The sequence below is a fragment of the Pleurodeles waltl genome, chromosome 3_1 (assembly GCF_031143425.1).
Source record: "Pleurodeles waltl isolate 20211129_DDA chromosome 3_1, aPleWal1.hap1.20221129, whole genome shotgun sequence".
Taxonomy (NCBI): domain Eukaryota; kingdom Metazoa; phylum Chordata; class Amphibia; order Caudata; family Salamandridae; genus Pleurodeles; species Pleurodeles waltl.
In genome coordinates, this window is record NC_090440.1 from 1,501,454,316 (window position 1) to 1,501,476,904 (window position 22,589).

Genomic DNA, 22,589 nt, shown 5'->3' on the forward strand with positions numbered 1-22,589 from the left:
GTAACAGACATGAAAAATAAAATACAACAACTGGAAGCGGAAATCACGCATCTACAACGTAGAACCGAGGACGCAGAGGGCCCCTCTAGATGCAATAACATCAGATTCCTGGGTATTCCAGAAGGAACAGAAGCAACCAAGGCTGAAGAATTCCTGGAGAACTGGCATAAAGACACAATGGAAATACAGGACCCCGCAAAAGTGCCAATCATAGAAAGAGCACACAGAATCCCGGGCAGGCCTCCCCGCCCGGATGCTCCGCCTCGATAGCGATAGCGCTATTCCTTAACTGCAGGGATAGGGACCTAGTCTTACAGCACTTCAGAACTTCAGGAACCGTCAGCATGGAGAACTGCATTGTCACTGCCTACCCGGACTATACGACGGAAGTGCAAAATAAGAGAGCATTGTACTTTAAAATCAAGCAAGTCCTACGCGAGCACAAAATCACTTACTCACTCATGTTTCCAGCTCGGCTGCGGATAATCGTCGATGAAAGAACACTCCTATTCCTAACACCGGAGGACGCATGGACTAGGGCTCACGCAAAGGGCCTGGTAGACTCATCTAAAGAGGACAGGTTGAAGGAAGACTGATAACACCCTACCCCCAAAGGGAAAAAAAAAAGACAAACACTTTGACGCGACCAACAAAATCACAAATGGCGGACAATCAGGCGCAATCCTTAAAAGAGATCAGCACACTCGCGTGCTCGCAACTGAAAACCAGCAACGAAGCAGATCTCAATGACAGCAGCTCACAGCGCAGCGGATCCAGCCTCTCCCCCTCCCCGTTGGTGGGGGGACTGAACCTCACCCCACGCGCAGCTGATGAAATATTAGGACCCCTAGATAGAGCCCCATAGTAACGGCACCTAACAACATCTGCCCTAAAATGATAGGGGGCACCGAGCGCGAGAAAAGACGATTTAACACAATACCGGAGGTGGGCCGACCTGACGCAGATACATGAAGCAGCAGAAACATCAGAACCAACCCATAAGGCTACACACAGGTCGGCGCTGGGAATAAACTATACAGCGGTGGGCCACGGGTGAGAGCTTAGCCTCTACCAACCCACGCCCCCCACTACCTGAACGGTACCTGAATGGAACAGTCTTTCGCCGAACACGATTTAAGCACCGGTTGTGCCACAGCGTTTAAAGTTGGGCCTTGCCCAGTATATCCTTTTTATTATTTCATGTTGATTTCTTCTCTTTACCTCAGTTTTGTAGGAACTTACCACACTCTCTCGGGGCTATCAATATCCCACACAATTGGTCTTGCCGACATGGCGGGGACCACCGTGCTGCAACGGACCTGCGCGACGGGCAGAGACGACCCTGCCTCTGATGCGAGCTCCTTTGAATTGATCAAGCGAGACTGAAATCAAAGGTAATGAATATTGATTCTTAATGGTTATGCGATTGAGTGCTCTGTAGCCGGTGCACTTTCTTACTTCTCCTTTTTTCAGAATACAAAATAGAAAAGAAGACACTGCAGATTGGGGAGTTGGTATGCACCCATTTGCCAAATAGTTATGTATATCACAGCCTATTTACATATGAACTCCTAGGGCCACCAGGGAGTCACTTTATGGGACACTCCGTTGGCGCTATGCCCTGTGCAGTATTTACAAGGTGGCATTAAGCCACTTTTGTGGCTTAACGCCACCTTGTAAATACGGCCCCTTCATGGGCAGCACTTTGCGTGGAAAAGGCATGTAATGGGTGTTGTTGTGGCCGTGCCACAGCAACATCCATTGCATTTTGAAACTGCCCCAGACTTATGCATTTTCATAAACCAAAGGTAGTGCCAAATTCTAACGCCACCTCAGGGGTAGCATTAGCAAGACGCAAGAATGAGGAATACTTTTATTCCTCCTCGTTTTTTGCTTTTTCTATGTGCGCTGCACTCTGCAGCATGCATAGAAAGAGCAAAATGCAAGAAATTGTTGTTTATGTGCAGGAAGGTGTCTCTTCCTGCACATAAACAATCTTTCAAAATCATGCTTTGGCACTTCTGTGTGTGCTGAATTCTGTAACACACACAGAAGTGCCAAATCGCTATTAGTGATTGTTTATGTGCAGGAAGGGACACCTTCCCTCACATAAACAAACAAACCCCACAAAGCAAACATCCTTGCACACTGTACAAGGATGCCTGTATTGGTGCTGGTATTGGTGCTGGCATCTACATTTAGTGCTAGCACAGGGGGAAATGTAGGGTTGCACCATGTTCAAATAAGTACAGCGCATCCCTGCGTTTCTAAAGTAATGCAGTGTGGCGCTGCCAATTTTGGCACAGCACCGCGCTGCATCACTTTTTTGTATATATGGACCATAGTCTTTTAAATGTTGATACTTGGCCTTTGTTAGCACATATATTTGATTGCAAGACAGCTCCATTTTCCAACTCAGTTTTACAGTCATAAGGGCAGTACTATGGGAAACTCACTGCTTCTATCGTTAAAAGCGCTGTTGATTCTTTATATTCAGAGGTAATTTCACTAGTGTGGATTTCATAGATGGGGGAAAGTCCTTGGAAAGGGCAAGTCGCAAGACCAGTTTCTCTGTTAGCCTGAATTTTTTCTTTTTTTTTTTGTAATACTGTTTCAATACTGTTTTATGCACAGTAGCTTTGATCCATTGTGATAGAACTATTCTCTCCATTACTTTTTGGAGTATTCTTGATGAGCCATTTAGAATGGAGGTACAACTATTAAATAATATTGGATGCAATTACATCAGTCTCTCTGGAGGCGCAGCTATGATTGACACTGGAGTTACTGGTTACTCCGTTGGTCTCGAAATAGCTTCAAAAATAGGCCTCCAAGCTATACAGAAGAAAAAGAAAAGAATGAACCAGTGAGGAGAGTAGTTGGAACAGACCTTTCATTAGGACAGATATGCAGTCATACTTAACAGGCTGAATTATTAACTTAAGAGGGTCAAAGAAAATGTCAACCTGGGCTGCTATCTTAAAATTCCCTCTGCCCCACAAACAATTTCAAATAAGTTTATGATACTTTAATGTAGTTTTCCTGATAAAACACTGTTTGAAATTGGATAGTTAGTTGAGGGGTGTTTGAGCCTTTCTCAAGCAACAACCACAGTCTTTCTAACTGGTTCATCCAATAACTTAACCTGTATTTAAGTCTCTGATAGCTTAGCACAAAAGCAGTTAAGTTTTACTTAGAGGCAATATGTAAGGTACTTATGCAGCACACAAACAGTATTCAAGTGAAAACACAACTAAACCAAACCATCACTTCAACCTAGAAAAATAGAGCAATCATTATAAAATAAAATGACACCAAACTGACAAAATTCCAATCAAGAGAACTAGAAGTATGCACTTTCAAAGGTTATGGGGAAAGAAATATCACCAATTATAGTTATCTGGTTGTTCTAAACTGGGACAAAGTCATAAGTTCAGACCAATCGCGATGAAGCACAAACCAGGCACAGGACCAAAGTTGGCCCGATGAGACAGTACCTTGTGTCTTTAGAATCAGGATGCGGAGTCTGCACTGGTCTGTGCCACCCTGTGTCGAGGAGCTGAAGAATCTGCTGTGATGCCTAGTACTACATCAAGATGTATCATGCTGATTCAAGGTGTTGAGGCTGCTGATCAGGTTCAAGAGTTACAATGCTGGCATGAAGATGCATCATGCTGAGTAAGGTCAATGAAGCTACCCACCTGAGTCTGAGTGGCAGAGACTTGCATCGGGATGCATTTTGCTGGGTCGGTGTGTTGAAAGTCACCCATTTGATGTCTGCCATTGAGGTGAGATGTACTGTGTTGATTCCTGTGAAGCCGCCGATCTGAAGCTGGCAATGCAAGGACTTGTGTAAAGATGTGTCGCAATGTGTCAGTTCCAATGAAGCAGCTGGTCAGGAGCCTGTTGTGTCCCTGTGGCTCAGGACAGGAGGCCAGTTGACTGTCCCTCGGAAACACTCTGGTAGTTCTGGGTTCAAGCAGAAAGGCAGGCCTCAATAACTAGGGCAGTCCTCAAAGAGCTGGGCGGTTCTCATGCAGCAGGGCAGTCCTCAGGCAACTAGACTGTTCTCGTTCTTGTAGAGTCCACAGGTCCAGGAGTGATCAGAAGAGTGAGACTGAGAGTTCTAATTATATACATGGTTCCACCTTTATAGTGGAAGAAACTTCTGGACTTTTCCCCCACAGATGGTTCTAAAATTCCCTTCTTTCGTGCCCTAATCACAGGATATCTTGGGTGGCAAAAGGCTAGTGTGAAAACTTTTGTGTGTATGCTGAGGCAGCTCCTTTACAATATAAGTGAGGTTGTGCCCAGCTCCACTCCTCCCATCCTGTCAGAATGGCCAATCCTACCACCACCCAAACCCCTCTTGTGTTTCTGTCTTGCCAATGCAACTACATCTTGTCATGTGCCCAGCACAACATGGTTAAGGAAAGAAAATGCCAACTTCCTACAAATTGTATTTTCAGAATTGTGACGTGAAATCTGACTCTACTATTGAATTGTAGTTTAAAATACAATTTTCTAGACAATAAACATGAGAGCTCCACCTGTTTCCCAAAAAAGGTATCATTTATTAAATTTAATGAGGTAACCAAATGTTATCCTATGGGAAAGTTAGGCCTCACAGTAGTGAAAACCTAATTGGTGAGTTTTCCACTACCAGGCCAAGTAAAACTGACACATATATGTTCACATTTTTAAAATCCAATGCACAATGCCTTTTGGGTCGTTTATGGCATACCTTAGGGGTGATATTTTATATTAAAAAGGTGTGTTATGCCTGACAAAAGTATTTTTTTGACTGGTCGAATTGGTACTTTAAAACTGTAATGGCAGACCTGAAACATGTTCTAGAGGGCTACTACTTAAGTCGGTGGTACAATGGGTGCTGGGGTTTCACTAGTTGCATTTAATTTACAAGTCCTGGGTACATGTTGTGCCACATTACTAGAAACATACAAGTAAATTGGCAGCCATATTTATCAATATTTCACACAACGTAATACAGCAAGACACCTTGCTGCTGTGCTGCGTTAAAGGGAGAGGGCAGAAATGCACCTTACCTATCAAGATATGGTGCACTCATGCTCACTGCCGACATTGGAGCATAAACTGCTCCATAGTGCCAAGAAGGGCACCCTTGTACCACAGCTCATGGGCATCTGTATTACGGGCATGATTGTTTTTGTGCAGGAAGGGACACCTTCCTGCACACAAACAGTCCTCTGTGGCATTTTACTCTTTCTAGGTGTGCTGCAGAATGTAGCACACACAGAAAGAGAAAAAAGGAGAAGAAATGGGGATATTTTTCCTTGTTACGCCTCCCATTGTGATGCATTTCCAGCTCCACCGGTATTGGTAAATCTGTAAACTCTTTAGAATCCATGGGTGGATGTGTGGGAACGCCCACGCTACAGCCATGGAACACCTCCCCAGTGCAGAATAGTGCAAACCACACTGCCTTGAACTACTCCAGATTAACCAAGCCACACTGAACCACGCAAGGTGACTTTGTGTGGCTTGGTAAATCCCTTTATAGGTTTTTCATCACACTTATTCCCCTTGAGTGTATCAAGGGTGACACAAACCTCTTGATAAATATACCCTAATTGTGCAAACCAGGTGCAGGACACTTTTAACATGTTTACAGGAGTGAGCAGAAGCACTTTAACAATGCTCAACAGTGGTAAAGAACACAGAGTCCTTCCGCAAACAAAAACAAATTCCAGAAATAAGAATGAGTGAAGGTAAAACATTAGGGGTAAGGCAACCCTAAGGCTGAGAGATCTAGCAAACACTGTGCTTTTCTGGATTTTCTTTCCAATTGATTAAACAAGACATCTTGGGCACCTTTAACCTACTGTTTCCTCGAGACCTGACAGTACTCCTCCTCAAAGTCCAGTCCTCCCGACATGAATGTATGTGGAAAAGGGTATCAAATAATTTTAATAATTTTGGAGCATGTATATCAGAGAAAATTTCCTAAGATCTTTCTTCTGGCCCATAACCTTTCCAATCCGTTGGACAACAGATCTTAGCTTTGACTTTTTTCAAACTAATATTCTTTTCATTTTGAAATCAAAATGCCCTTCAAGTTCTATGGCTTTATGTAAAAGCTTTTCCCTAAAATGGAATGGGGTTTTGTTTTGGAGGAATTCCATTACATTTTCAAACAGACTGTGATTATGTTTACATGGGATATAGGCCCACGAAGTGAGGTTAGAACTTACTATTACAGTTAAGGTTGTGGTGCTTAGATGCTCTGTTTCGAATCTGAAAATGTATGGCCTCCCTTCTAATTTCATCTGTTTGTTATCTTACAAATTCTTCTCGCTTGTGTGGAACTCTTTTTAGCCCACTTATGAACTTATTCTAAATGTTGGTTAAGATCCATTATGGCTGAGACACTTATTTTTCCAAATCTCCCTTGACCTATTGGCTGTTGGCCAGGGCTCCCCATAATGTTACTTTTTATTGGCAGGTGGGGGGACGTAAGCCTGGCCTTGGGAGTACTTCCATTTTTCTCCCTTAAAATTATTGGGATGAAGACAATGAAAGTATAATCACGATGTAATCCTATCCACTGTGGAGCCCTATGCAGTGTCAACAACTGAGAGGAGGTACACAGGGTTCTCGGATGAGTGAACTGTTACTGCATTGTGATGTATTGCTCTTTAAAGAGATGTGCCTTTAGTTCCTTCCTGAGCAGGGTTTTTGAGGCCCTGAAAGACACAGGAATGCTGTTTCATGTCATGGGTGCATTGAAAGAGAATGTTTGCATCTGTCATCTAGATTTTTTTTTTGCACATTATTGCCTTCACTCTGATGGTACCAGGCTGTCCTTGCTTCCTTGGCAGCGTGGTCCTTGGGACTGAGGTTGGTGTCCAGGGTGAATCCAAGTAATTTGGTGTTGTATGAAAGGTGAGGTCTGAATTGGTCCCGATTCTTGTTGCTGATTCAGGTTTGGACTAGTTACTGCTTGTTTTTCTTGGTAAATAACAGTACCTTGTAGGGCTTAGCTTTACATATGTGCTGAATATCAAGTTTTGAATGAGGGGCAGGCATTGCTTGCATGTAGAATGCCTGGAGAAGAGGACACTTTCAACTAATATGACCTTTGCCCCGCAATGCCCTGTGTGTGCTTATAAGACTTTCGAAGTGACCTCTCCCTGCGGTGTACCTCATAGGTCCCCAGGAATGTTATCTTCCTTGAGCAGCCTGTCTTTGTAATAGGACTCAGCAGTGTAAACGTTCTATAAGCAGTGCCCAGTCACTACTGTTACCATGGCACTGTGAGTCCCCTACATTGCCACTAGTGCTGTAAGACCTCTGCAGCTTTATCTTCTTTCCATTAGTGACCAGACTGAGCTGTAGGAAACCAGCAGTGTGCGCTTCCTCCCAACTAGAGATGGGCAAGCGGGACAAGACTGAAAGCTGGCTCCAGTTGAATATCTACCCTTGCCCTGCCATTGCCCTAAGGAACCAGTGACCCTGACAGAACATGTTGGAAAGATTTGACAATGTGTAGACTTTTTTTTTAATTGGTCAGTATAAAAGCACCACATTGCTCAGTTCTGCTTGATGGCGAAGCCTTTGTTGTGCCTCCCATAAGATGTATTTAACTTGAAACAAGGAGGCGGAACCGCTCATTGTAGAACCTGAAAAGTAAGCAGAGCGTTAATGTGCACCTTGAGAAAGACAATTAAGAGTGTATCATGTTTGCGGCAGACAAGCCAGGATACAAGTGAGCTTACTGCAATGAGTCAGTGTCTGGTGAAAGACCAGCAACAAGGTGTGATGCAAGACTCCTTGCTCTCCAGTTACTGCAGTACAAGAAACGTGCTGGTCAAAACACTTCTGCTTTCCCATCCTCTAGTTTATAGTTCCTTTGGCTTGGGCACAACATACGTAAGAAAAAGTGCATCAACTTACTTGCTGCTTAGGGCCCCAGAGAAACAAAACAGAAGGTGGACATGAGGAGTGAATGGGCATGAATCCGCAGTATCCCTGAAAGCAAGTCCAAAGGAGTTCTCTCCCATATAATGGTGGCAAAGTGATGTATTGTTTTCAGTATGATTAAATATTTACATTGATTATGTTCATTACATGATTTCACTATGATGGGGAGTCATCACAATCAGTTTAGAAAAGCAAACTTTTGCCTGCCTAATGCTCAGCAATGTTTAACCCCTTCGCTGCCAGGCCTTTTCCCCCTCAGGTGCCAGGCCTTTTTTTTGCTATTTAGAGCAGTTCTCGCTTAGGCCCTCATAACTTTTTAGCCACATAATCTACCCACGCCAAATTTGCGTCCTGTTTTTCAAACATCCCAGGGATTCTAGAGGTACCCAGGCTTTGTGGGTTCTCCTGGAGGAGACCAAGAAATTGGCCAAAATAGTGTGATTTTTTTTTTTTTTTTTTTTTATGGGAAAAAAGGGCTGCAGAAGAAGGCTTGTGTTTGTTTCCCTGAAAATGGCATCAACAAAGCATTGGTGGTGCTAAAATCACCATCTTCCCAGCTTCCAGGAACAGGGAGAGTTGAATAAAAAAAAACATTTTTCAACACAATTTTGGCATTTTACTGGGACATAACCCATTTTTACTATATTGTGTGCTTTTAGCCTACTTCCAGTTAGTGACAGAAATGGGTGTGAAACTAATGCTGGATCTCGGAAAGCAAAACATTTCTGAAAAGTAGACATAATTCTGAATTCGTTTGTGTGGATCCTACAAGGTTTTTCTGTTGAAATACAAAAATATTGAAATTGAGGTAAAAAAACAGCAATTTTTTTCTACTTTTACTCTGTAACTTTTTCCTGTGACGTCAGATTTTTTAAAGCAATATACTGTTACGTCTGCTGGACTCTTCTGATTGCGGGGATATATAGGGCTTGTAGGTTCATCAAGAACCCCAGGTACCAAGAGCCAATAAATGATCTGCACCGTACAATGGGTTTTCATTTTATACCGGGTGTGCAGTACTTAATTTGCTGAAATATAAAGAGTGAAAAATAGGTATCAAGGAAACCTTTGTATTTCCAACATAGGCATAAGATAAACTGTTGAGAAGCATTGGTTATTTGGACATCTCTGAATTCCGGGGTGCCCATACTAGCATGTGAATTACAGGGTATTTCTCAAATAGATGTCTTTTGTTACACAATATCTTACATTTGGAAGGAAAAAATGTAGAGAAAGACAAAGGTCAGTACCACTTGTTTTGCTACTCTGTGTTCCCCCAAGTCTCCTGATAACAATGGTACCTCACTTGCATGGGTAGGCTTAATGCCTCCGACAGGAAACGCAACATGGACACATCACATTTTTACATTGAAAACTGACGTGTTTTTTGGAATGTGCCTAGCTGTGGATTTTGATCTCTAGCATAGCCGGCACCTAGGAACACCTACCAATCCTGTGCACTTTTTAAAACTAGACACATAGTGGAATCCAGGATGGGTGACTTGTGGGGCTCTCACCAGGTTCTGTTACCCAGAATCCTTTGCAAACCTCACAATTTGGCCAAAAAACACTTTTTCCTCATATTTCAGTGACAGAAAGTTCTGGAATCTGAGAGGACCCACACATTTCCTTCCACCCAGCTTTTCCCAAAGTCTCCCAATAAAAATGATACCTCCCTTTCTGGGTAGGCCTAGTGCCGATGAGAGGAAATGCCCCAAAACACAACGTTGACACCACATTTTCCCAAAGAAAACAGCTGTTTTTCGCAAGGTGCCTAGCTGTGGACTAAGGCTTCTAGCACAGCCGGCACCTAAGGAAACCTACCAAACCTGTACATTTTTTAAACTAGACACCTAGGGGAATTTAGAATGTGGTGCCTTGTAGGGCTCACACCATGTTCTGTTACCCAGAATCCTTTACAAACATTAACATTTGGCAAAAAAACACTTTTTCTTCACATTTCAGTGATAGAAAGTTCTGGAATCTGAGAGGAGCCACAAATTTCCTTCCACCCAGCATTCCGCCAAGTCTCCCAATAAAAATGGTACCTCATTTGTGTGGGTAGGCCAAGTGCCCGTGACAGGAAATGCCCCAAAACAAAACATGGACACATCACATTTTCCCAAAGCAAACAGAGCTGTTTTTTGCAAAGTGCCTATCTGTGGATTTTAGCCTCTAGCTCAGCCGGAACCTATGGAAACCTACCAAACCTGTGCATTTTCCTCACATTTTGGTGACAGAAAGTTCTAGAATCTGAGAGGAGCCACAAATTTCCTTCCACCCAGCATTTACCCAAGTCTCCCAAAAAAAATGGTACCTCACTTGTATGGGTAGGGCTAGTGTCCGCAAAAGGAAATACCCCAAAACACTATCTGGACACCTCAAAATTATCAAATACAAAACTACCTGTTTTTGCGGGGGACACCTGCGTTTTTGGTCCTGGGCTCAGCAGTAATATATGGAAACCTACCAAACCCAAACATTTTCTGACACCTGAGGGAGCCCAGGGAGATGTGACTTGCATGGATCCCCCAGTGTTTTCTTACCCAGAATCATCAGCAAAGCTCAAATTTAGCAAACAAATCAAATTTTTCACACATTTCTGTGTGGGATCACAGCACCGGGACAAATTTCCTACCACCCAATGTTCCCTGCAGTCTCCCAGAAAAAATGATACGTCCCTTGTGTAGGTGGGCCAAGTACCTGTGATATGTTGAAATTGAGAGGGAACCAAAGTGGATCCAAAAGGGCAGTTCCATCACAAAATGGTGGGAAAAATTTGTGATTTCCAGCAAAATTGGAGGTTTGAAGGGCATTGTGGGTAAGAAAATGGTACAGGTTGCATGTGAAGCACACGATCCTGGACTCCCCAGAATGTTTAGTTTTCATATATGTCTAGGTGATGTGGATTTTTCCACATAGCAGTGTCCCAAAGTCCAAAAAGTGCAGCCCTCACCATTACAATTGGGACGATTTTGAGAGTTAGCCAAGCTCTCATGGCCCAAATGTAAAACCAAAACCTAAAATAATCAAATGTCATCTTGCTTGTCGTGGGATAAGATGTTTTAGTGCCTAGTGGTTTCTGCCTCCCTTGGGACAGAAATGGCCTAAAATAAATTTGTTCCCCTAGGGAAGCGACCCTTGCCTAAGGGGTTGCTACTCTAGCTTAAAAATAAAAATAATCCAATCTGGCCCAAGGGGGGCAGAAATGGCCTAAAAACAATTCCCACCCCGGTTAGCGACCCTTGCCTAAGGGGTCACTCCCCTTATCAATGTAAACAAATAAAATAAATCTGTGGTGTCTAGTGGCTTCTGCCCCCCGAGGGGGCAGAAAAGGCCTAATTAAACAATTGCACCCTGGAGAGTGACTCTTGCCAAAGGGGTCGCTCCCCTTATGCCAATATCATAAAATAAGATCCCTGGTGTCTAGTGGCTTCTGCCACCCCCCGGGGGCAGATCGGCCTAATCAATATAGGCCTAACAGGCCTAATAAAATTATTCCACCCTGGGAGTGACCCTTGCCTAAGGGGTCGCTCCCTTATGAAACAAAACAAATTAAACCAAAAAAAAAAATCCCCGGTGTAGTGGCTTCTGCACCCCTGTGGCAGATCGGCCTAATCAATATAGGCTGATCTGCCCCCAGGGGGAGCAGAAACAGCTTTCAAATAAATTGCTACCCTAGGGAGCGGCCTTTGCTTATGAGCAAATAATCCCAAAAAAAACCTCCCTGGTGTCTAGTGGGCATTTCCACAGCCCGATCGCATCTCGATCGAACTGCAGAAATGCTTACAGAGACATGAAAGGAAAGGAAAGGCCTTTCCTTTCCTTTCATGCCTCTGCCTGCCCCCTCCTCCTGAGCAGAAGAGAAATGCTTAGCATTTCTCTTCCGCATTGCGCTGTAAGCATGCTTCCAGCGCGATTGGAGGTGACCTATGATGTAGTCATCAGACATCACTGTGGGGGGGTTGGGTGGGTTTGGAGTGGAAGTGATTCCCTTTCCATCCCTGATGGGAGCATGTGGGTGGGAGGCCCACGGGGGAGCGCTAGCGCTCCCTCCATTGGCCGTTGCAGGAAGAGCTAGGCTCGACCTCGGGACAGGGCAACCGTGGCCGAGGACAAGCCCAGGTCATCACAGGCACCCAACCGGTTAAGAAGTGAACAAAAATAAATGGATTGTTCCAAAAGAGAGGCCCACATTCTATGATTCTGTTACCATTCCATACCCCCAGTAGAGACTGTGAAATTCATGTCAGCACTTAGTAAACATCATTAGTGGTAAAATGTTATAAATATTGATTATTTTCAAAAAGTACTTTTAAAGTGAGGGGTTGATGTCATTAGCATCCTGAGTGCTGCAAGATGAAACTGAAAGATAGAACATTTATGGACCTCTGTCAAACCCCAACCCAGGCTGCTTGGTTCACATGATTCCGGGCAAATCACTTAGCCTCCCAAGAAAAGAAAGAAATTAAATGGAAGAAGCACGCTTTACTTCTACACTGTATTTTAGCAACCTGTCTGTGTTAGGTGTGCCTTGCTGTGGATTTTTATAAATCTGGGTGGTCCCAGAAATCTTTCTTATTTAAATACTGAACTAAACTGAAATACCTGGACTCTTGTTCCTCTGACAAGCCTCAGAGACACCGCAGAATGTATTGCCTGCCAGGAGTACTCTGGGGAATTTATGTTTGACCTGCAACCTTATACAAGTTTCCATGGCTGTAAAATGATAAAGTTAATATGCATCAAACTTTGCCACAATTAGGGCTCTGGATAAAGTAAATAAATTGAGTAACAAGCTATTGCACAACCGTATTTCAACTAAGTGGTACTGAAGCTGTAATCTATACTGATAGACACGGACGTGCAGTGTGTGTTTTTTTTAACATGTGGTTACCAAAATAGGTGCTTGGTATGTGACGCCCTTGACTACTTTTTGATGGCAGACCAGAGTGTTGTGGCGCACAGATTGGGGGCCACTGCATTAGGCTGTCTATCATAATTCAAAAAGCACAGTGAATAGCCCATAGAAATATTTTTGCCATTGGTATGTGCAAACACAGCTTCCCATAGAAGTTCTGGCTAAGCCAATTGAATTAAATGGAGCCTGACTGCTTCTCCCTAAAGAGGAAAGTCATCAAGCTGGCTTTAAATGCAGGTTCCACTTCAGTCACACTGATCTGCTTTAGCATGGCGTTCCACAATTTAGTCACCCAAAGGGAAAAATATCTTGCCCCGTTCTAACTTTATGAACTTGGAAATATGAAAGAGGTCCTGGTTGGAGGAATGGAGTGCCTTGCTAGGGGTGTATGTTTTGACATTTTTCTGTACGTAGATGAAACCTTTTTAAGCAGCACTCTGTAAGTAATTATTAGGGCTTTAAATGTAACTGTTTGCCTCATAAATATCCAGTGCAGTAGCTCATGCTCCAGTTGATGGACTGCCTTTTGGGAGTTGTAGGAAAATAGCTCCTAGTTGCAGTTACCCCCCACTTTTTGCCTGATATTGATGCTGACTTCACTGAGAGTGTGCTGGGACCCTGCTAACCAGGCCCAAGCACCAGTGTTCTCTCACTAAAAAGGTACCATTGTTTCCACAATTGGCACACCCTTGGGACATAGATAAGTCCCTTGTAAAAGGCACCAGTGGTACCAAGGGCCCTGTGACCAGGGAAGGTCCCTAAAGGTTGCAGCATGTGTTGTGCCACCCGTAGGGACCCCTCACCTAACACAAGCACACTGCCATGACAGATTATGTGTGTTGGTGGGGAGAAAAGGCAAATTCGACATGGCATCCTGCTCAGGGTACCATGCACACAAAACACTGCCTGTCGGATAGTTAAGTCACCCCTTTAGCAGGCCTTAAAACCCTAAGGCAGGGTGCACAATACCACAGGTGAGGGCATAGCTGCATGGGCAATATGCCCTTACAGTGTCTTAAGTCCATTCTTAGACATTGTAAGTACAGTGTGGCCATATTAAGTATATGGTCTGGGAGTTTGTCAAAACAAACTCCACAGTTCCATAATGGCTACCCTGAATACTGGGAAGTTTGGTATCAAACTTCGTAGAATAATAAACCCACACTGATGCCAGTGTTGGTTTTATTAAAAATGCACACAGAGGGCATCTTGGAGATGCCCCCTGTATTTTACCTAATCCTTCAGTGCAGGACTGACTGGTCTGTGCCAGCCTGCCACTGAGAGACAAGTTTCTAACCCCCTGGGGTGAAAGCCTTTGTGTTCTCTGGGGCCAGAAACAAAGCCTGCACTAGTTGGAGGTGCTTCCCAGATGAGCCCGACTTTTGGCGGTAAGTCCTGAGGGATAATGCGAAAAACCAGGAGGAGCCACCCCTCCAGCCAGGTCCACCCCTAAGATGACCAGAGCTGAAGTGAGCCTCTCTTTGAGAAATCCTCCATCTTGCTTTGGAGGAGTAGGACTAATAGATATAGGGATGTGCCCACCTCCCCAGAGGAAGTGGGCACAAGGAGAGTGTAGCCACCCTTAGGGACAGTAGCCATTGGCTACTGCCCCTGACCCTAACACACCCCTAAATTTAGTATTTATGGGTGACCCTGAATCCAGATCATTAGATTCCTGATGACCTCAAGAAAGAAGAAGGAATGCTAAGCTGAAAACTCCACAGAGAAAGAAGGAGGCATTAACGGACTTGGCCCCAGCCCTACCGGCCCATCTCCTGCTTCAAAAGGCTGCAAGAAAAGAGGCAACGCGTTCTACAGGACCAGCAACCCCTGAAAAACCTCCAGGGGACTGCCTGCTTCACTGAGGACCAAGAAACCCCTGTAGACATCGGATCTGTCCAAAGAAAAGACCAAGAAACCAACTTTAAAGGGACTCTCACCTTGCTCCAGAAGTGTGAGTCCAACTACTCTGCACCCGACGCCCCAGCCTGTGCCCAGATAAACCAACTATCCAGACAGGACCTCCAGGAAACTCTGACAATGTTTCCACCCTGGGCTGACCTCTCTGCACCCCCACGACGATGCCTGCAGAGGGAATCCTGAGGGCCCCCCTGACCGTGACTGCCCAGGACGAAGATACCCAACGCCTGGAGAAGCACTGTACCCACAGTCCCCAGGCCCGAACAGAAACTGAAACCGACCACTGGTGCAGCAACGACCGGTGGGCAGCCCTCACCCTTGCACAGTTGGTGGCTTGCCCGAGAGGCCCCCCATGTGCCCTGTCTGCAGCGCCTAAGTGACCCCTGGGTCCCGCCATAGAGTTCTATTGAGAAACCGAGGCCCTGTTTGCACACTGCACCGAATGCCCAGGTGTCGCTGAGGGTGTGGTTTTTGTGCCTACTTGGGGCCCCTCCAGTGCTCCTCCAAACCACCCTGGTCTGCCCTCCGACAATGCGGGTACTTATCTGCAAGCAGACTGGAACCAGAGTACCCCCTGTCTCCATAGGGGCCCATGTTATTTTGACTCCTGTTTGACCTCGGCACCTGACCGGCCCTGTGTTGCTGGTGCTGGGTGTTTGGGGTCATCTTGAACCCCCAGCAGTGGGCTACCTATGCCCTGGAGACTGAACCAGTAAGTTTGTTACTTACCTCAAAAACTGTACTTTACTTCCCTCCCCCAGGAACTGTTGAAAATTGCAGTGTCCACTTTTGAAATAGCTTTTTACCATTTTAAAGAAAACTTTGTACATTGTTGATTCCATTCAAAGTTCTAAGTATTATTGTGTAAAGCACCTTTCATTTAATGTACTTACCTGCTAAATTAATCTTGTGGTTCTAGAAATAAATTAACAAAAGAATACGGCCCTCATTACAACCCTGGCGGTCGGTGATAAAGCAGCGGGAATACCGTCAACAGGCCGCGTAGAAAAAAAATGGAATCACGACCATGGCGGAAACCGCCAACACAGACAGCCACTTTAACACTCTGACCGTCACGGCGGTAGAAACAAACACCGTGGCGGTAACCGCCAACAGACAGGCGGAAGACAATGTACCGCCCACTGTATTACAAGGTACCAATCCGCCACCTTTTCCGGGGCGGTACCAATGCCATCAATAGCACAGCGGAACCAGTACACAGAAGGGAAATCACTCACCTTTCAACACCCAACGAGGATCCAGGACACCATGGAGCCCGAGTTACAGGTGTTACCAATGTTGTTTACATCCTCTTCTAGCAGGAGCATCAAAGACGGTGGCGACTACCACGGTGAGTACTGCACCTAGCACACGGGGGCAGTAAAAAGAGAGTAACACACACACGCAACATGCAACACCCCCACCCCCACCCTCTCCCACAACACCAGACACACAAATACATGCATCAACATTACATTTACACCCCATCACCCCCTGGAAGAACGCAAGGACCAAATGAAATGATTGTAACAAGTGTAATAATAGAAAATCCAGATAGGGAAACAGGTCTGTAAAAGATCTAAATATACAAATATGTACAGCAACTACACAAGTCTGGATAGTGTTCCATTCATTGTCCGTGGACCAGTGGTCCCAAAACGCATGGGCAAAGCCCACACATGATACCTGCCTGTAAACGGACAGAACAGTGCAGGGGCATCAGGTCAAAAATAAACAGGCACCTCAGGGGGAAGAAGAGGGGGGCACCTCAGCCGGATGAAGGGACAACGCCACTGCTCCACGAAGGGGCTCCATGCCCACTGATTGGTCCTGGGGAGTGCAAAACCACAGTCTCACAAGTCTCTCAAGTGGGTGGTTTGCCCACTGATTGGTCCTGGGGAGTGCTAAGCCACAGTCTCACAAGTCTCTCAAGTGGGTGGTTTGCCACTGATTGGTCCTGGGGAGTACAAAGCCACAGTCTCACAAGTCTCTCAAGTGGGTGGTTTGCCCACTGATTGGTTCTGGGGAGTGCAAACCCACAGTCTCACAAGTCTCTCAAGTGGGTGGTTTGCCCACTGATTGGTCTTGGGGAGTGCAAAGCCACAGTGTCTCTAGTGGATGCTTTTCTCCACTGGTTCTGGAGGGGGCTTTATGCAAAGAGTGCTTCATCCTGCCAAGGACTGGGGTAGTGGATGCTTTTCTCCACTGGTTCTAGAGGGGCTTGGTTCCCAGAGTGCTTCATCCTGCCAAGGACTGGGGTAGTGGATGCTTTTCTCCACTGGTTCTGGAGGGGGCTTGGTGCCCAGAGTGCTTCATCCTGCCAAGGACTGGGGTAGTGGATGCTTTTCTCCACTGTTTCTGGAGGGGGCTTTGTGCCCAGAGTGCTTCATCCTGCCAAGGACTGGGGTAGTGGATGTTTTTCTCCATTGGTTCTGGAGGGGGCTTTTGCCCAGAGTGCTTCATCCTGCCAAGGACTGGGGTAGTGGATGTTTTTCTCTACTGGTTCTGGAGGGCGTATGGTGCCCAGAGTGCTTCATCCTGCAAAGGACTGGGGTAGTGAATGCTTTTCTCCACTGGTTCTGGAGGTGTCTCTTTGCCCAGAGTGCTGCACATGGTGTGTGGGAGTTCCCTTTCCCTCACCTGGGTGTGTGTGACATGAGATTTTCTGGGAACAGGTAGCATTATACTCCATGGAGGCAGAGACATACTCCACCATGATGTGACTTTGTCTGCCAACGGCTGGTACTAACAGCGCTGGTTGTGGTGCCTCATGTAGTCTCTGCAGGGTCCAGGACGTCTCCTGCAGCCTTGGATGGCTGCCCACTGGGAATGTTGTTCATGTTGGCTGTGGTGGCACTGTCTGTGCATGTTGCAGGGCAGGTGGCGGTGGTTTTGGCGGTGTCTGTGGCGGAGATTCTGCCGGTGGTGCATGTGTCAGCACATGTGGAGGGAGACAGCAGGACATCTCCTGCAGCCTCGGATGGCTGCCTATTGGGGATGATGCTGGGGACAGTTACAAAGGCAGCAGATGTGCAGGTGGCAGTGCAGGTGGCAGTGCTGTTGGCAGCGCAGGTGGTGGTGGTTGCGGCGGTGACCACCGCCGTACAGGTTGCTGTTCTGTTTGGCAAAAGGGGTGACACTAGTCCCTCACCCGGAGGCTCTATGCCCTGAGCTGACTTCCCTTTAGCCTTGTGTCCCTTCCCCACCTTGGAAGTCGCTGCTGGGACCTTGGCACTGCCCTCTTTTGTCTTTTGGAGGCCTTGCTGGGTGGTTGGTGCGGCTTTTCCCTACGGCATGTGGGCCCCTTCTTCACCTTGGCAGGTGGAGGAATAGGGTGATCCTTTTCCTCATTAGGAGGCACACTGGCAACCCTGATGGGTGCCGCCCGCGATGTTACTGGACTTGCAGGGACCACAGTGCTCGAGGATTTGGTGGCTGAGGTGGTAGGCTGGGTTCTGGACCTCCTGGCCATAGGGGAAGGATGGGGGGAGGTGTAGGGAAGAGGTCAATGTTAGACAGGAAAAGTTTTTTAGACACACTGGGACGGGAAGATGGGGGGGTTTGGGAGTGGAGGAAGACGTAGTGGTTGTAGGAGGTGTAAGTCTGCTGAGTTTGGGTGAGGGTGCATGGGCTGGAGGCTGTTGCCAGGTGGATGGCTGTTGAGTGGGTGTGTGCCTGCATTTGTGTAGTTTGGGAGGAGGGCTCACAGACACACTGGGAGAGGACACAGGGGACGTGTGAATGGTAGTGGGGGTGGTGATTGCACGTGAGCAGTGTGTGGTGATGGGTGTGCTGGTGATGGAGGTAGTGACTGAGGATGTAGTGCATGCAGGTGTGAGTGGAGATGAGACTTGGAGGGAAGAGGGGGACGTAGAGGAGGGGTACACAGTGGAGACAGTGGATGTGTGCATGTGTGCATGTCTGCATGGAGATGGTGCATGTGTGAGTGCCTGTGGGATGTGTGGTGCTTATGTTTGCCATGTCCACTCTTGTGTGTTGATGAGTGCGCATGCTGGTCTGATGGTGTGCTTGGGATAGGCTGAGGTAGAGGGGATTGGGTCTGGGTAGTGGAAGTTGGAGGGGGGAGGCTGGACACAGGGACAATGGCTGCCATCAGTGCTGAGTCCAGAGCCTGAAATGCTATCTGTTGGGCTGCCACGCCAGAGTGAATGCCCTCCAGGTATGCATTTGTTTACCCTGTACCCTGAATGACATTCAAAATGATTGATGGCCCAACAGTGAGGGATCTCAGGAGGTCAATAGCCTCCTCACTGAGGGCAGCAGGGCTGACTGGGGCAGGGCCTGAGGTTCCTGGGGTGAAGGAGATGCCCACCCTCCTGGGTGAGCGGGCACGGGAAACACGCTGAGGGGCTGCTGGGAGGGCAGTGCTGGTAGGGGGGGTGGCGGCTGTACTTGTTGATGCTGTGGGCACAGAGGTGCCCTCCACCGCAAGGGAGCTCCCATCAGAGGAGGAGTCGCCGTTGTTGGTGTATCCTCCTGTCCACGTCGTGGAGCTCCCCTCACCCTCCGTCCCACTGGTGCCTTCAGACTCCGTACATTCACCCTCCAGGGTCATGTAGGTTGCAGCTCCCTCCTGCTCCGGTGCCAATGCTCCTCCACCAGATGATGCTAATGCAAACAAGGACAGGGTGACAAACAAAAAGGGGAAGAAAGACAGAAGAGACACATGATCAATGCTTGTAACACCACTACCGTTGGATGACACAACACACAGGGAGCAGCCCTATGCACTAGCCCATGCACTAACAGTTCAGGGGTAAAGCACATGCCCATGGGGGACTGTGCCTAGACCCGTTTGATGCACACCTGGAACCCACAGGAGCCTGACTAGGTGTAGAGGGCCACAACCACTTTTGGGTTTGGAGTGCCACTAAGCCTGTCAAACAATGGATCTACCCTGGCACGTTTGCCTTGGATTAGGGAAACCCACAGCCCACTTCCGCCACCCAGAAACATCATAAAGCACACAGAGTCAGCTGAATGAGACTGTACTCACCACCTTGTGGCTGCTGTTATGCCCTCAAGTGCCCATCCAACTCAGGATTTGCCACTGCCAGGATCCGGGACGTCAAGGAGGTCATGGTGCGACAAGCACCCCTTCCACATTGCGAGGCCATCCCCAGCTGGACCTCCGCCATCTTCTTGCTCCAGCAGCGCAGGTCCTCCCATCTTTTGCAGCAGTGGGTGCTTCGTCTATGGTATACCCCCAGGGTCCGCATTTCCTTGGCAATGCCACGCCAAATACCATTCTTCTGGTGGGCGCTGACCTAGAGGAAAAGTGAAGTAAGAATGGATGTTACTCCCCTGTCCGGTTCTCCTTACTTATTGGCCACAAACCTCCCACCCTGGCCCAGAAAAACATACACTGACCATCCTCAAATGCTAGCCTCTGCCCCCCGTATCTTCCATCCATGCCACTCCACACATTCATGTCCCATGAATTATGCTCATACTGTACTCACCCGTTTGTCTGGAGGATAATAGAGTAGTGTGTACTGGGGGAGGACCCCAGCCACCAGCTTGTCCAACTCCTCCGCGGTGAAGGCAGGGGCCCTTTCCCCAGACACTGTAGCCATTGTTGCTTCCAGACTCAGGTCACAGCAGCACTTGCAGTGTAAGTCCTCTCCTGTTGAAGGTCAGGTATCAAGTGAGTGAACAGATAGAAAATGGCGGTCACGTCTGTGCCGGTGCGTACCGTCACCACCAGCATAAATCGTCATTGGCTCCTGGAACCCATAGGGCCCAATGATAACCAATGCTGATTTGCGCCGTGGTCTTCGACCGCCTTCCGCGATGCAGCACAACACCAGCGCAGTTACCTCATTTCCCCTTGTCCCTCCTTACAGGTCAGGCAGCTGCCATTTCAGGGGGGAACATTGCAGGGCAACTAACTGCGTCACAGCACTTTTAACCAGGAATAAGGACAGACACCGCCACACACCGTTTACATCACAATTGTTCTAAACACCCTTGTGAAACCTATGTGGTGTATGACCCTCTGCTCACCCTTCTCCTCCATAGGGCACTTCCGCTGGGGCAGGTGATGAGATGGCGTCATCCTCCGGTATACAGACCCCTGGTGGACCTGTCGACAATGGAAGACAGACACATCATTATCACCTACAGGCTTGATTGTGCCACAATCCACAAACTTTGTGCCCAGTTGGAGCCAGACCTGATGTCAGCTATCCGCCATCCCACAGAAATCCCCACTCTAGTGCAGGTCCTGTCAGTACTCCGTTTCCTGGCCAGTGGGTCCTTTCAAACAACAGTGGCTATGGCATCAGGGATGTCACAGCCAATGTTCTCTAGTGTGTTGCCCAGAGTGTTGTCTGCCCTGCTGAAACACATGCGCCGCTACATCGTTTTCCCTCAGGTGGAGGATTTTCCCACAGTGAAAGGTGACTTCTATGCCCTGGGACATATCCCCAACATCATTGGTGCCATTGATGGTAAACATGTGGCATTTGCCCCCCCCCAGGAATGAACAGGTGTACAGAAACCGAAAAAGCTACCATTCTATGAATGTGCAGATGGTGTGTTTGGTAGACCAGTATATCTCCCATGTGACTGCCAAGTATCCTGGCTCAGTGCATGACGCTTACATTTTGAGGAATAGCAGCATCCCTTATGTGATGGGCCAACTCCGGGGGCACCGTGTGTGGCTAATAGGTGAGCCCAAGGTCCCAACACAGGTGACATAGGTGTCTGGGTATGGGTGAGTCCCTAATGGTTGGAGTATGTCTAACAGTTGTCCCTCGATATTTGCAGGCGACTCTGGTTACCCCAACATGTCATGGCTACTGACCCCAGTGAGGAATCCCAGGACAAGGCCAGAGGAATGCTAGAATGTGGCACATGGGTGAACTAGTAGGATAGTTGAGTGGACTTTCGGCCTCCTGAAGACCAGATTCCGGTGCCTCCATCTGACAGGGGGCTCCCTATACTACTCAGCGAAGGTGTGCCAGATCATCGTGGCATGCTGTATATGTTGCACAACCTGGCTTTGCGACACCAGGTGCCTTTTATGCAGGAGTATGGGCCTGATGTTGGTCTTGTGGCAGCTGTGGAGCCTGTGGACAGTGAAAAAGAGGAGGCAGAAGAAGAAGATATAGACAACCGAAACAACCTCATCATGCAATACTTCCAGTGCGACACAGGAAAGAGACTGGCACTGCTCCTCTCATATCATACTACTGTTGGACATTGCATGAATCTGCCTTTTTACCTCTGTGTATGGACCCTGACATGTCACTTTGGCTTTCCATTTCACAGATCTGGATCCGACTTTCTGCCTTCTGCTATGTTTTCTGATGCCCAACAACTGTCGAACATTGGTATGTGAACATGAACATTGACATTGCTATTTTTCTGAGAGGTTCCAATTACACATTTGTGAAAGTACAGACTGACTCCAGATTGATTTGTGTTTATTTCTGTGCTAATAATTGGAGGGGGCTGTGCAATGGGCTGGGTTGATGGTGGAGGAATGTCCATGGTAGAGTCCAATCTCTTGGTATCACAGGTGCATTGTCCAATGGGGCATAGGAAGTGGAGTAATGGCAGTTCAAATTGTCAGGGTGACATAGTGGGACAAAAGGGTGACAATCAGGAGAGTCTTATTTCCTGGCAGGGGTCTTGGCAATGTTCTCTGTCTTGTTCCTTGATCTCAGGGACTGTTTGCGGGCTGGTTCTCCTGCTGCAGAGGGTGGGGTGCTGGTGGCATGTTGGTCCTGTGGCGGGACCTCCTGTCCACTAGCGCCGG